The 17,107-nt window shown below is 39.2% G+C and overlaps 1 protein-coding gene and 1 long non-coding RNA gene across 21 annotated transcripts in view; one reads left to right on the forward strand and one right to left on the reverse strand.

The window, feature by feature from the left end:
• The window catches only part of LOC138749886 (NT-3 growth factor receptor-like), an 894,662-nt gene that overhangs the window by 235,917 nt on the left and 641,638 nt on the right, over nucleotides 1-17,107 (forward strand). The gene's annotated exons all lie outside the window — the stretch shown is intronic.
• LOC138749898 (uncharacterized) lies at nucleotides 229-4,684 on the reverse strand. The gene is made up of 3 exons (XR_011348932.1): nucleotides 4,571-4,684; nucleotides 652-871; nucleotides 229-536 (listed from the first exon to the last, which is right to left on the reverse strand). It is a non-coding gene; the product is annotated as an uncharacterized lncRNA (long non-coding RNA).

The raw sequence follows: 17,107 nt of genomic DNA on the forward strand, positions 1-17,107 counted from the left end.
GTTTTGAGGTCATTCAGGAGTTGAACCTGGAATCTTCTGATCCATAGGTCAGGAGAGTTCAGATCAGATCAGATACCATTTGGTATCATGTCAAAAAACAGAAATGTAATATTCCACAAATTACCTTTATTCTGCTTTCAGGCAAAGATTCACCATTTACATTAGCATTTCCTGGTGACCCTTACATTCAGAGAAAGGGAAGCAACAGAGAGTTCCTAGAGACACCAAGTGACAATTTACTGCCAGAGCTGCTATACCAGCAGTGCTGGACTCGGGAAGAGTGGGGAGCAGAGAGGCAATTCCCCCGCGGGGTCCTACCACCCAGTCCTACTGACGGTGGCCTGTTAAATGAGTCAGTGGTGTTTTATTTAAAACCCTGCCAGCATGGGGGTCTGCGCCTGTGTTCAGCAATGGCCTTGTGGAGTTGCAGACTGGAGCAGGCCATCAGTAACGTGGAGAATGAGCAGTTATCCATGGCACCAACACTTCCTCATTCATGATGAAGTTCTCTGTGTAATCCAAATTTGGTGATGTGACTTCATGTGGAGGAAATAGAGAAAGAAGGTGAGAAGGATATTTTACCATATTGTCTCGGTCTCGAGATGCCATTTGGACAAGTGTCCATGAATTATTTGTGTTAAATATACATACCAGTTGCAGAAGTAAGTTTCATTCACTAGTTAACCAGATGCAATCCACGCATAGATTGCAAACAATGATAAATAAAACACAATTCAGCATGTCAGATACTTGGCTGGTCAATATCCAAGTGGCCCTTTCTTCATTGATATCCTGGAAGAGTTGCCAACTACATGATGAGATTAATTGGAATGCGGATGAGTGGAAGTTGTTATCCTGGACTGGCATCAATCTATCAGTTAAAAAGATTCAAGACGTCATTTTATTTCTTGGACACGTTAGGACACATTGCATCTAAACAGCTCTGCCCTGGTGTTGGCCCACAGCCCAGCTTCTGTGAAAAGCAGTCTGCTGTACTATCCGGAAAGGCTAAATATCCCGATGGATGAAGAAGGTCATTCAGCCAGAAGAGAAAGGCATGCGTTGATCACAGAATATCACTTCTTCCTTGTCATATAAATGCCAGCCTTTCAGAGAAAATTCAAAATTAAACTCTTTTTTTCCAGTGTAATCTGCCTACTTTTCTTCCAAACTACTTTGACACCCATCCTGATTCTATATCCTATTACGTATCCTAAATTGTAGCTTGAATATTACTTGAGTTCTGGTTAAGTTCCCCTCCACCATCAGACTCCTCAACAACAAACTCAATCAGGGACTCACTTAAGGACTTTTACTTTTGTACTTGATGGATTTATTTTCCTATCTGTCTTGCAGAGTCAGTTTGTTTACATTTCTTTATTTGTTGACATGTGCACGTTGTGTAAGTTTATTTGCACGGCCAATTACAAATTAAATATTTAAATTTGAAGAAGTGATAATTCTGCGTTAACCACAGCAAAAAGAATCTCAGGGTTGTATGTGATGTGATGTTTGTAGTCTGACAATAAATCTAAAACTGATCTGAAATTAGAAATTTGAAATTTAAATTTTACATTTTTTGTTTTTTTTTAAATATGTAGACATACAGTACGGTAACAGGTCATTTTGTCCCACGAGTCCGTGTTTCCCAATTAACCTACACTCCGGTACATTTTGAATGGTGGGGACGAAGCTGGAACCCCCAGAGAAAACCCATGCAGACACTGGGAGAATGGATAAATTCCTTACAGACAGTGCGGGATTTGAACTCTGGTCCTGATTGCTGGCACTGTAAAGCTATTGTACGAACCACTACACTAACCGTGCCATACCAAATCTTCTACTTATATTAACAGTCACAGTTTCAAGAGTTTCAAATAAGGGTGTGTATCCCAACCTCAGATGAGACTGTATGTCACCATGTCCTCTGACCACATGACTTCTTTACAGAACTGTGTACAAACGCAACACGAAGCCTTTTCTCTTTTACAAGTAACATATATGTTAACAGTTTTCACAGTCATTACTGATTCAGACTGTGGACTGGTTTCCTGAGTTTATTTGGCCTCTGCAACTGTGCACTTGTCTTTGATGTTAAACTAACTCCAGGAACTGAAGAATCCATTACCTTTTGACCATTATTCTGTGAGTTTTTTTGCAATTATTGACTCTATATTGACATCCTGAATAAAGTTAGAATTGTGCAACATCAACTGATACTTCTCTTGCTGTGAGCATATCATCGACATCTAATTTCTGATATGATTGACAATGCTAACCAAGTATCTCTTTTAACCCTTTGGACTCTGGCCATTTTTAACCTTTCATAGTATTTACTCTGGACTGGGTCTATGGGTAAACTATAGTACGAAAGCCGATATGATGATTGGGTGTAAAACCAGTCCCAAAAAACAGGGACACAGAGTATATGAGCTTGTTGGTAGTCCCTGAAAACAGGGACATGGAATCTAAAGGGTTAATGATGGATTTGACTCCACAACACCAGGCCTTCTCTTAGCACATTGATCTTGTGATCCTAACCAAACTACCTTAACCAGACACTGCTCCAGGACCACTGAGAGATTTGTCAGCTCCATTAAAACATCATTTTTTTTGCACTAAACTGCAACTTTGAATATTTATTCCTTCAAATTTATTATCTATTTTTCTATCTCATTGCATATGTGGTCATTTGATTTTATGCTATTGTAGTGTATCTATGTCCCTGTGTCACTGTAGCAATATGAATTTTGGTACATGTGTACGTGGACATGTGTATGATAATAAGTTCACATAATTTTGTTATATATCAGATACTATATCATTGTTGGTTGGCGTAGCAGTTAGTGCAATGTCTTTACAGCACCCACGATCAGGACTCAGGTTCGAATCCCACACTGTCTGTAAGGAGATCGTATGTTTCCCCCGTGTCTGCGTGGGTTTTTCCTGGGGGCTCCAATATCCTCCCACAGTTCAAAACGTACCAGAGGTGTGGGGTAATTGGGCAGCCACATGAACCAAAATGGCTAGTTACTGCTCTATTTCTAAATTTTAAAAAATATTTTAATATCCTAATTCACTCAGTTGACATTGGTTTCTGGTGCTACATTTGCTCCCTTTCTATTCTCCCCTCTCATTAGGGTACACTATTCAAATGAATGCAAAGACAATGTATTAATTGTTCTTTTGGGATAAAACTAGAGGGAGAGCATGAAATCATATGGAATTCAAGCAATGATTCCTCCTGAAATTAGGATAACGTTGAAACAATGGCTTCTTCAAGCTTTCTCCCAGTGCTTGTTATTTCTCTGAATGCAAATTGACACATGGAGGAATCAATAAATGTTTAATGTTATTAGATTACAAAAAGGCTCTGAAATAAATTTGAAGTGAACAATGATCCATTGTTGGCCATGGATTCATATGGTATTTCATCTCACCTCTTCAATGGTGTATTCTGCTGCTCTGCATGTCTGACCGCAATCCATTTTGCCTATTCATGAGGAAGTAATTGTTATTATTTTGACAAAATGGACACATTAAGATGTCCAAATCAGCCATGTGCCTGGCGTTAGTGTATTAAGTGGTTTTGCTCAGATGAACAAAACCTTCACCAAACCTTTATCAATGCTCAACCAGTAAAAAAAAACTCATCGCAAGAAGCTTCAAGCATGCAATCCCAGTGTGCTGGGCATAGAACTCATCTACAATTCTCAACCTGAGACCACACTTAAGAGTTTTGTGTTCAGTTCAGGTCACCTCATGAAAGAAAGGATGTGGAAGCTATGGAGAAGATGCAGAGGAGATTTACCAGGATGTTGCCTGGATTGGAAATTAAGTCTTATGAAGCAAGGTTAGCAGAGCTAGGACTTTTCTTTTTGCTCCAAAGAATAGGGTGAGAATAGAGGTGTACAAGATTCTAAGAAGCATAGATAAGTGGACAGACATTTCTTTTATCTCAAGGCAGGAGTAGCAAACACCAGAGGACATCTGTACAAAGTGAAGGGAGTGAAATTTAGGAGAGACGTCGGGTAATTTTTTTTTTACACAGAGTTGTGGGGGGCCTGGAATGCATTGCTAGTGGTGGTGGTGGAGGCTGAGACATAAGGGGCATTTAAGACTCTTAAACAGGCACATGGAGGGAAGAAAAACAGAAAGATATGTGGTAGGAAAGGTTTAATATTTTTGGATAGGGACAACATCGAGGACTGAAGGTCCTGTACTGTTCTGTAACATTCTCGGGTCTATGTCTAGGTAACACTTTGAATGATGATGCAATGTCCCCAATTAGCACGTCACCGGTGTAATAATTTAAATCTGCAATTATGGAATGTCTAAAAGCTTCATCTGGTTACTTGTCCAGGCTTGCTCATCTTCTCTTGCTTTCATGCACTTTCTTCAGTACAATGACCAATCTCAATGGCAGTCACTGTGAGATCTTTGGTGAGTTAGGAAATCAAACTAATTCAATCAGTTATCTGAACATGGCATCAAATATTGCATTTTGCTGTGATCAATGATATTCAGCTATAGAATTATATTGTGGCAACAAAATTACCCAAATGCCCACCTTTGTGCCGTAGATCAATAAAGATTTGTCATCTGGTGGAATCAATGAAACACCTTCACATGGCAAATAATTGTTTGTACTCCTTTCCCTCATCACATATGTAATTTTGCTTGAATTTGTTGAGAGTGCATGAAGTAATTGCAATCGATTGTTCCTCTTAGCAACTGTGATGAAAGTGGAAACATCACATTTAAGCATCAATATTGTTTTCTCATAATGAACCTGCAGAGAAATGTTACCACACTGCACTTATATTGTTACAAAGCTTTATGTGGTACATCATTTCCATTCTATTTCTCATTCTTCAGAAGCTGATGAAACTGTATCAGCTCCATCAGGCAAGAGTTTGGAATTATATCAAATAATTCCGAGAAAAGAACAAAGTTTTACAGTATTTTTTGGATTTTAGGATGGGATCAGCCTTGTCTTTAATGTCGACTTTCAGATCTTAACACATCACTGGCTGCATCAGCATGTACTTGGACTATTTCAATTCATGAGGTGATGGTGAACTACTTCTAAACCACACAGATTATCTTCTGAACGAAATTGTTGTGATCTGGCAGCGTAGATGCCCTGCAGCATTTTGTCCTGGGTGGACTGAAAATCCTTTGGTTTTTTTCGTAACTTTGAACCATGTCAATAACAATATGTACAAATGTTCTTCATTTAATATATACACAGTGACTTTTTTTTACTGGAAATCCTTTGTGAGGATTTGTCTGTGTGGCAACTCAGATTGTGAGTTAGTTCTGACAGCACCTATCCAAATCTCACTGTATATAATGTGCTGGAAATAAAGTTTAAAAACAAGCTTGGATCCCACCAACTGTGCACAGTGAGAAAATGTGTAAAATATTGTTCATTTAACCATCTGATTTAACATTATCTTATGGTTTTCTCACAGTCCTACTGCTACTAGTACAATTTATTTTCCTAATCATTCTGGGTTACTGTTCAAAACATTTTTATTTTCCAATTTGTCAAGCTCTTTTTTCCACTTGACTCATCAAGGGCTCAGTCTAGAATTGTTTGCCTGCTGGTCAAACCCATATATTGCCTTGATTTCAATGAATCCTGTCGAGCAATCTTTGAAAAAAAGATGCCTCTAAATGTGACTCTATTGTATTTGAATACTAAATATTGTACATAAAATCACAAGGGGGTATAGAAAAGGTAAATTGTCCTTTCCAAGGGTAGGAAAGTCTGGATTCAGACAGCATAGATTTAAAAACACAAAACTGGAGAAACTCACCAGTTCAAACAGTGTCCTTTAAACAGCAAAGGTAAAAATACATAACCTACGTTTCAGGCTTGAGCCCTTCATCAATGGACACTGTTTGACCTACTGAGTTTCTCCAGCATGCTGTTTTTACTTCAACCATGGTGTCTACAGATTTTTGTGTTTTAGCATAGATTTAAAGTGAGAGGGGTAAGATTTAAAAGGGTCCTGAGGTGCACATTTTGCACACAGAGTGTCGTAAGAATGTGAAATGAACTACCAAAGGATGTGGTAGAGGCAGGTACAATTACCATGCTTAAAGGGTGCTGAGACGGGTATAGGGATAGGAACAGTTTAGAGGGATACAGGCTATACACAGACAAGCACGACTAGCTTAGTTAGACACCTTGGTCAGCATGGAAAAGTTGGGCTGCAGGGCCTGTTTCTGTGCTGTGAACCTTCATGGATCCACATCCTCCCAAATGAGTTTCAATTTTGCAAGCCAGTACTTGCTCATCAGAATCTAATGTGAGGTTTTGTTTGCCCTGACTGTGGGAAATTTGGGGTCTAGTCTTTGAAGTACATTGTGCTTCATATTTGTTTAATGATTTTGAAAATTTGTTCTGAAAGTATCCAAATACTGAAGTTGTCATTATGTAAGTATTGATGGATCAACTGCTTGTCATATTGACCTTTCCATATTAAAACAGATGGCAGCTGCTTCGTTCTGCATATCTAATGGATTTCCATCAATCAGGACTACAACCTCAGAATCAGAATTTATTGCCATGAACATGGCATAAAATTTGTTATTTTGCAGCAGCATCGCTGGTGATTTCAAACATAAATGAGTGCTGGAAGAAAATAGGAGAGTGTCTGTGTCTGTGGTTCATCGTCCATTCAGAAATCTGATGGTGGAGGGGAAGAAGCTCTTTTTGTGCAGCTGGGTGCTCATCTTCAGGCTCTGAGACCTTTTAGCTGATGGTAGCAGAGTGAAGAGGGCAAGGCCTGGGTAGTTGAGGTTCTTGAGGATAGAAGCTACTTTCTGAAGACACCACCTCTTGTAGACGACCTCAGTGGAGTGAAGACTGGTGCCCATGATGTCACTGGCCGAGTTCCCAACTCTCTGTAGTTCCTTCCTGTCCAGTGCATTGGCACCCTCCATATCAGACAAGGATGCAACCAGACACATTGCTCTCCATGGTACTTGAAGAAATTTCCCTGAGTCTTTGGTGACATACCAAATCTCCTCAAACTTCTCTCAAATCTTCCTGACGAGCATTTTTCATTATTGAAATGACATGAGGGCCCCCAGGACAGATCCTCAGAAATGGTGATGCCCAGGAATTTGAAAATGCGTACCTCAGGATTTTGTTGTCTCACACTGCAAGGGTGAACTACAAAGTAAATTCTGTCATTTGCCGTCGTGGGACTATGATGAGGATACCCAATTGGTGATTTCTGAAATAAATTTGCTGTCTTTGTGCTCCTATTGCATTTGAAATGTCTGTAATTTGTTTTATATTTCTTTTTTTAAAAAATATTTTATTTACAACATGGTAGAAGCCAATTCCAGCTATTGAGACCCATGCTGTCCAATTAACCTACAGTCCTGTATGTTTTAGAGCATCCGGAGAAAAGCCACGCCAGTCACGGGGATAACCTAAAAAACACCTCAATACAGCACCGGATTCGAATCAAGGTCACTGGTCCTGTGATAGCATCTGAATGCACAAGTACAACCCAATGAAACAGCGTTCTCTGGTCCTCGGTGCAAAACATGCAGACACACAACCAGATCTAACACACATACAGAGAAACAATACACAATCAGGACAAGTGTTCATATATACAGATACATAAATAAACATTGTTTTGTACATATGAGAGACTGGGAGGGTCAGTGTGAGTCGTTCCTTTGTTCATTCAGCATTCTCACTGCCTGTGGGAAGAAGCTGTTCCTTGGCCTGATGGTGCTGGCTCTGATCCTCTGGTATTTCTTATCCGATAGAAGCAGCTGATAAATACTGTGTGTGCAGTGGAAAGGGTCCTTAGTGATTTTGTGCTTCCTTTTGAGACAACGATCCCTCTAGATCCTGTCGATGGGGAGGAGGAAGACTCCAGTGATTCTCCCTGTGGATTGACCTCTGATATATTTCTCTGCAGCAACTTTACCACAATGTGATGCAGCCGGCCAGGATGCTCTCAATAGAGCTCCAGTAGAAGTTTGTTATAATGGTGCCTGGTAGCCTTGCCTGCTTCAGTCTTTTCAGGAAATGCAGACACTGTTGACTCTTCTTGACAAGTGAAAAGATGTTATGTGAACGCTAAGGAACTTGGTGCTTTCTACTCTAATCCACTGCTGAGTTGTTGATGTGTAGTGGAGGGTGGTCATTCCTGGTCCTCCTGAGGTCCATGTTCATCTCTTTCATCTTATCCATGTTGAGACTCAGGTTGTCACTCTTGCACCACTTCATGAGATTTTCCACCTCATTGTTGCTGATGAGGCCGACCATAGTTGTATCATTTGCAAACTTAATGACACTGTTGGAGCTGGATCTGACATTGAAGTCATGGGTCAGTTGAGTGAACAGGAATGGGCTGACCACACAGCCATGAGTGTTCAGATATTCTACTCTGACCTGGATAGACTGTGGTCTTTCTGTTAGGAAGTCTAGAATCCACTTACAGAGAGGAGTGTTGAGTCCCAGTGAGGACAGCTTCTCCACCAGCCTCTGGGGAATGATCATATTAAATGCCGAGCTTCAGTTGTTGAACAGCAGTCTGGCATATGAGCTCTGCTGCTCTAACAAGCCATTACTCTGTGTCCTTTCATCTGAGATGAGTGCTACTTAGATTCTTTAAAAGAAAGGTGTGGAGGATGACTGTCAGTAGATCTGCAATAGTAATTTATGCCATGTAGTCAGAGTAGCTAAGACTTTCATGGTTTTAAATCTATAAAGTACAAGGTTCAAATTAAATTGGAAGCTTAAGGATCTTTGCATCAATGAACTTTATTTGTTTATGACAAAAAGGCTTCTTCACTTATTAATGCAATCCACCTGGTAACATTTGTACGATGCTGAATATTGGCCTTTTTGATATCGATCCAACTGCCTTATGAATTCATTGAATTAACAGTGTGGAAAGGTTTCTTATTTATTATTTGTTAAGCAAACAGTGCTTTAGATTTATGAAAAAATCAACCCTTTTCAACCAATGCAGTGTGAAAATAGTCAAACTGTCATTCGCGCTGCTTCCATTTTCTGCTGTAGATTCACAGAATGAAAATGTTTGGAAATTGTGGGATTTCAAGTCTGCTCTAGATACTGAACAAATATTTAGTAATTAGATATGTGTCTGGAACATGTATGCCCTGCAGATTTAAATGAAAAGTTACATGCATATTTTATATGTTAAATGGTAAATCTGATCATCTGAATAAATGAACATGGATTCTGGGGATATAATATTCTAAGACTGTGGGATTTCTGCTCTAATACTCTCCACAGGATTTAGATGTGGATTGGTGAGGAGAATATGATTCAGTAAAAGGCATGGACATCCACTTTTAGAACATTTTTGCTTGTGAATTGTTTTTACATTTTAAAGATTAACAATCAAATTACACTGGGCAACATTTTTTTTTCCCCAAAAGATTCCTGAAAAGAAATTGGGAATTATGATAGACAACTTCAAGCTGAATACAAAGATAATTTCAGGTTTGCTGAAACACGTAGGAAGTTGGAGAAACATTAAATTAACATTTATTGAATTTACCATGTTTAATCACATCATAATGTTGACACATTGCATCAGTTCAACAGTCCTAAAAATGTTTTGCCGCTGGTTTTCATTTGTACTCAGCATCTGATGCCTCTCACATCAGTGTCCAGCAATAATTGGCCACCCATTAATACTTGCCCTGATAACATTTTTACATGATCACAATGTCCTGGTGAAACCTTCCACCATGTTTGTCACTGACTCTACCAAGGTCAGCAGGTAAGACGTCTGAGTGTGAATGAAAAAAAAAACTAAATGACATGCTGCACTTCATGGTTTTGTAGCTTGAAGTAGGCAATCTATTTTTCTGATTTCCTGTCATATATATAAAAAAATGATACATAACAGGACATTTTTAAGGTGATTTTCATGATCAGCAGCCCAAAATCCACAATATACACCCAAAAGTGTTCAGGAATCAAAATCATCATGGTCCAGTGTTATTGAAAACAGACGACAATCGGAAATCTGAAACTAAAATGACCACTGCTGGAAGTACTCACCAGGTCAGGCAGCATCCATGAAGTAAGAGTTAGTTTTTCAGGCCAATGACCTTCCATCAATTCTGTTTCTCTCCACAGATGGGTGCTGCAATTTAAATCTCATTTTTTTGCTTTCACTTAAAGATCAGGGATTTTATACCTGGGTTTCTGGAGGATGATTTGTGATGTGTGCTATAAGATACAAATTCCGTGACTGTGGACAAAGTGATTATATTGGATGCTCAGTTCCTCACACCAATTGCTGGTGCTTATCCAAATACTTTGGGACTGCTTTCCAAATTGATAAAACCTCCGTCTGATTCATACATTGGGGTCCATACATTAACATGTTTGCCTCACCCTGCTCCCTAAGTGTAACCCAAAAGCTTCAATTTTCCAATGAGCCCTCTTTCTCATGTGATGTCATGCTTGTACTCTGGCAAAAGAATGTTGAACTTCCAACGAACATGGGAAAATCCAACGACTATGATGGGTGATGCACTTTTCTGCTTCATTGTGGTTTTGTGTATATCCCTCTTCCTTTTTTCCTTGTGTGTTTCAATCATCTTTGGCTGTCTCCTCAATATCTCCTCACTATGCCTGTATAACATGGTAACATCCACCTCTCTGTTTTTTTTACTGTCAGTTGGACCTTTCCCTGTATCTGTCAGCAGGACCTTTCTTTTTTTCTGCAGGGCTGAGTGCTGACTCATGACTGCAATGTCAGATGCAGCTCAGAGACATCAAGTTTGCAGATGGCACAACAGTGGAACTTCGGAGAAGAGATGCACAATCTTGTGACCTGATGTAAGAATAACAACCTGAGACTCAACCTGGACAAGATGAAGGAGATGATCGTGAACTTTAGGAGGATGTGGAATGACCATCCTCCACTACACATCAATAACTCTGTAGTGAAGAGTTCCAAGTTTCTTGAGGTTCACTTCACTAGTGCCCTATTGTGTACACACTTCTCATTTGTCAAGAATGCGCAACAGTAACTACACTTCTTGAGAAGACTGAACCAGGCAAGGCTACTGGCCACCATCTTATACCTTCTACAGGAGCTTTATCGAGAGCATCCTGGCCGGCTGCATCACAGTGTGGTTCAGTTGCTCCAGTGAAATGGATCAGAGTCAATCCACGGGGCTGTAAGAATGGTAAAGGGGATCACTGGAGTCTCCCTCTCATTAGATCAACATAATCTAATGGGATTGATGTCTGAAGAGGGTGCACAAAATCATTGAAGACCCCTTCCTCCCTGCACACAGCATCTGTCAGGAAAGAGATACAGGAGGATCAGAGCCAGTACCACCAGGTTAAGGAACAATTTCTTCCCAGTGGCAGTGAGAATGCTGAATGATCAAAGGAACTGTTCACACTAACCATCCGAAACTCTCATATTTACAAATCCATATTTTTATATACCTATCAGCCCTGTAAGTGTATATAGATAATTTTTTTTCTTTTTTTGTCTATATGTGTGTTACGTCTAGTTGTGTGTCTGCACATTTTACTCAGGTTGTACTTGTGCAATTGGATGACAATAAACTTGACTTGATAACTTTTGATTTTGCCTCAGTATTACCATCTTTCTCTCTTCATTTATTTGCATCCACTGTGAGCATCTTTGTGATTCTCCTTCTGCCTCTCCTCTCCCTGATCATAGGTTGGGTTTCTGCCTGTCTTTAGCTCCATTCTCCATCATGTCTCCTTCAGTTTTTCCCTCTCACGCCCCAAATTGTGTTGATTTCTTTGACACTATTTGTGTAAGTTCTGTAATGACGACTTCAGGTGATGATCCTGAATTCATCTTTGTTATTCTGTTCCTTCACCATGGAAGAAGTTTACTGGTCAAAGAATTAACTCACTTCAGAATAGCTGAGGATAATTAAAATAAGAATGGCTAAAAAAAAGGAGATAGGAAGTACTTTCAGCAAAATAGCCTTATTTTGAAAGGTGCTATTTTTATTTGGAGCCTTATACCATTCACTGATAAACATTTCTGTTTCAGTTTATTTAAAGTTCAAGTTCAGATTTATTGTCAGAGTACATATATGACATCATATTCAACCATGAGATTCTTTTTCCTATGAGCCAGGCAGAATTTCTACTGATCGGTGATTCAAAAAACTACTCAAGGAAAGATACATATACAAAAAATAGAAATGTAAACAAGGAAAGAAATGTAAACAAATTATGCAATGCAGAATAAATAAATAAATAAATATTATGTGCCAAGTAAGATTCTTTAAATAAGTCCCTGATTGAGTTTGTTGTTGAGGAGTCTGATGGTGGAGGGGGAGCAGCTGTTCCTGAACCTGGTGGTGCAAGTCTAGTGGCACTGATACCTCTTTCCTGATGACAGCAGTGAGAACAGAGCGTGGGCTGGGTGGTGTGGATCTTTGATGATTGCTGCTGTTCTCTGCAGATGTTCTCGATGGTGGGGAGAGTTTTGCCTGTGATGGCCTGGACTGTGTCCACTACCTTTTGAGGACTTTCCACTCCGAGATATTGGTGCTCCAATACCATACTGTGATGTAGCCAGTTAGCACACATTCCACTGCACATCAGTAGAAGTTTGCCAAGGTTTCTAATATATCAAACCTCCACAAACCCCTGATGAAGCAGAGGTGCTGATGTGCTTTCTTCACAATGACATTAGTGTGTTGGGTCCAGGAAAGATCCTCCGAGATAGTGACTCCCACCCTCTCCACCTTTGATCCCCAATGATCACTGGATCATAAACCTCTGCCTTTCCTTTCCTAAAGTTCATAATCAGCTTCTTGGTTTTGGTGACACTGAATAGAAGGTTACTGTCTCTAACATTCAGCCAAGTTTTCAGTATCCCTCCTGCACGCTCACTCCTCGTCCATTTCTAGACAACTCACTACCGTGGTATCATGAGCACCTTCGGAGATTGGTGTTTTTGCTGTTCTGAATCATCCACGTAAAGTGAGAAGAGAGTGGCACATTATATCTGGTACAATGAGAAGGATTCATCGGCAAACAGTTTAACAGGTTAGCTCTGACATTCATAGAGTTGTGTAAAAAGCACAATTCACAGAATATAGATTTAGAATGGGGAGAAAAGTCTTGATTAGGAGCAGGCAAGTCACTGTTGGGGGATTTATTTGGGAACCTGATGGTTTTGGGAAGTTCTTCCCCAAAGGCTCTGGTGTGCTCTTTCATACTCTTGTTCCTTCCTCCCCATGGGATGATGGAGAACAGAGTGTTTTTGGGGTGTGATGGATCCTTCAGCAAGTTAGCTGCCTTTCCTAAGCAGCGGGAGACGTTGATAGTCCATACTGGGAGGGAAGTCCATGTGATGTTCTGACCAGATTTCTCTGATCCTGAGCAGTTGTTTTTTCGCAATAATCCATAAAATGTTCTTCGTGTCAGAACTAACATGGCTTTGTTACTCAATAGTTCAAAGCCAAAAAGTTGTCATGCTCCCTCATTTAAATTAATAAGTAAAAGAATGACTTTGTCTCATGGTTGAACACATTTCTGAAAAGTAATAATTGGGGAGATAATTTTTCATTTTAAAAGGAAATGCGTGTTGTGTTTTTGCTGGCTTTTGTTCCCTCTCTCTCTACTTGCATGTAATCATTATTCCTGTAAATCTAGCTCCTGTGTCTACAGTAATAAGTAATAGACCATTATCTCTAATAGAGATAATTCCCAACTTCTAATGTTGTTATAATATTCCTGTGTGCTGTCTTAATTTAGTTAGGGAATTATTTATTTGAATTTGTCAACCAGGGCATTGCTGAGGCAGAAATAGATGCCTGTAATTTTCCTGATAAATACAGTTTATTCCTGCCACAATGTCAGCAGTGATGCAAGACTTGATTTTGAAAGGTTTGTGTGCATGTTGTGCAGATGTTCAGCTTGGCATTAGTCACTCATACATTTTACAAATCACTACTAATATCTTGTTTGCATTCAATGATTTATTTTGGCATGCAACAAATATTCAGGCTTTAAATCTACTTCTATCTTAGGAAAGATGTGCCCAAATCAGCTTAGAATGACAAACTAAATTATTTTCCCTGTAAGTGAAATTTGTTTGGGGAGAATCAGTTCAGTCCTTAGTTAATGTGATTCCACATGACTTTATATCAAGAATTCAAAAAGTTCTTCTTTTAATCTTTTGGTTGTTTAATAAGTAAAAAGTAGAGCCTTTATGAGGTTGACTATCCAAAATTGAATGTGTTTCGAATGAAGAAACCAACCTCAATCCTTTCATAGGTGATTTGGCCCCAATATCATCCTTGAACCAACTCCACTGAAGGATCCTGTGATGTTCTGATAACCTGCACTCCAGTGGAAATATGTAATTCTTCACGATATAGTCATCACTCATTCCAGCTATAAATTCAAACTGCCTCTGTTGTCTTTCAATGACTCACTCCACTACCCTTTAGCTTCATTGCCATCTATAAGCAAGTCTAGAAATTATAGAATTTAAGTATCTATTAGTATTAAGTCATTATTCGTACAAAGGAGCCTGAGAATAATAATGATGGAAAATATAATTCTTAATCTTGGAGGCTTATTGTTTAAAAAGGGCACAGTAGAGTAGAAACACATTCTGCTCCCTTTTTAATGCAGAAGTAAGACTTAACGCTCTTCAGACTGCAATTGTTGTCAAGAAGTCTGTTCATGACCTGTGTTTGTAGCATTAAAAATACTCAGACGACTCATATCAGTGATATATTGCATGCCATTGAATGTCACTACAAATGCCAACAATCCTACTTTGCATGTGCATCATGTGCACAGAAACCTGCACCCAATGTTCTGAGACTTTTTTAGGTTCTTGTAAGTGGGGCTAATAGCATAATGCAGAGACTTTTACTCTGCACTTTGTTGGAGTAGAGGGAGTTTTACTATGCACGTAACCCTGGCAATTTTGGTGTCAATAGTGGTTGTACTTCTGCCTTTGAGCATGCCTTGGGCATGATGTTCAGTATTATTCCCCATAGCACTCCTTGTTAAAAAAAAAACACCACGGTGAACAAACAGGTTCCAAAGAACAGAGGGCATTTTATATTTGTTACTTTCCCAAATTTCAACAGTTTCCTGAGGTGAGAAAATAATTACTTGGAAAAGCTCCAAGAAAATAAATCTCTATAAAGTTTCTGATTGTCTTCCACAGTAATTTAGTGACACATATATGGGTCTTTGAGACTGGCACTGGATTATGTACAGTGGTTTGCCTTCACTTTCTTTTAAATATAGCTGTCAAATTTTGCAATGAGTTTTTCAGATGCTGGTGGTTGCTGACCATAGAACATTACAGTGCCGAAAAACAGGCCCTTCTGGTCTTCTAGTCTATGGCAAAATATTATTCTGCCTAGTCCCACTGACCTGCACCCAGCCCACTGCCCTCCATACCCCTTCCACCCATGTACCTGTCCAAATTTTTCTTGAGTGTGAAAATTTAGCCCGTATTCACCACTTCAGCTGGCAACTTGTTCCGCACCCTCACTACTCTCTGGATGAAGAAGTTCCCCTAATGTTCTCCTTTTCCCCTTAACCCATGGCATCTGATTTGTATCTGACCTAACTGAATGGAAAAAGCCTAATTTACTCCTCATAATTTCATATACCTCTATCAAATCTCCTCTCATTCTTCTGTGATCTATGGAAAAAATCCTAACCTGTTTCACCTTTCATTGTAACTTAATTCCTGATGTCTAGGCAATATCCTAGTAAATCTTCTGTGTCCTATTTTGATCTTATTGATATCTTTCCTATAGTTAGGTGACCAAAACTGCACACAATCCTCCAAATTTGGCCTCACCAATATCTTATACAACTTTACCATAACATCCCAGCTCCTCTACTCAATACTTTGATTTATGAAGGCCAAGATGCCAAAAGCTCTCTTTACAGCCCTATCTACCTGTGACACCTGAACATTCTCCCCACGCAGACACGGGGATTCAAACCTCGGTTGCTGGTGCCACAACAGTGTTGTCCCAGCACTAACTGTGCTGTCCCAGTTTTAGTTTACTTAATCATTCATCTTGTTAAACATATGAATTATTTCTTCCCCAATCCCCTTCTTTGAATTTAAAACGACATTTGAATCTGAATGATGAAAATTAAGGTTGAATAACACACTTGTTGTTTTCTCCAGAAAAATAGCTTAATGCTTGATGGACATAATAGATACTTCATTGCTGCTTAACTTTTATATTGATATCCACTTCCTCTAATGCTGTTATTCTGTGTCAGTGATGCAGACTTATTGACAGCCTAATTATTTTCAAATGTATGTTGTTGAAATCTGTGATGTGGACCTCGCAAATATTTAGACTGTCCTTGCAGAAGAGGTGGTGGCGATTGGCAGTAAATGCTTAAATCTCCTGAAGTGCAGTAACACATTTCGGAAAATTTTCTACGTCATGCAATCATAGAGAACCGATGATGCAAAAAAAAGGCCATTAAATCCATCATTATCTGTGCTAAAAAGAACAGCTACCTGGCCTCATCCCACTTTAGAGCATTTGATCTATAGCCCTACAACTGTTCAAGTGAAACCCCCCCAGTATAGGTTAATACTGAGTGCCAGTGAAAATGGTTGATATAAAACATAGAACACTACAGCACATTTAACGCCCTTTGACCCATGATGTTGTGGCAACCTATATATTCCTACCTCATAACACTTTTTTTTCCCCATCTATGAGGCTGTCTAAAAGTCTCTTAAATGCCTCAAATGTTTCAGTCTCCATCACCACCCCTGGCAATGCAATCTTGGCACCCATAACTCTCTTCACAGTATGTTAAATGTTAAATATCTCCAGCATGGAATAGTTCAAGGTACATTATGGTGACTCTTTTATGTGAATCCATCTAATTAATTTCTGTTCATCTAAATAGAAACAATCTGGTTATTGTTCAAGGGCTGAGGCCTGTCACCCTCTTTTTTAAAACTTCATTTAAAATAAGACCAATGATCAGACATATTACAATATTTCAAACTTAATCCAAATACATGTGGTATTTATATAAAGATGAAAAGAAAAAGAA

The sequence above is a fragment of the Narcine bancroftii genome, chromosome 14 (genome assembly GCF_036971445.1).
Source record: "Narcine bancroftii isolate sNarBan1 chromosome 14, sNarBan1.hap1, whole genome shotgun sequence".
In the NCBI taxonomy this organism is placed as follows: Eukaryota; Metazoa; Chordata; class Chondrichthyes; order Torpediniformes; family Narcinidae; genus Narcine; species Narcine bancroftii.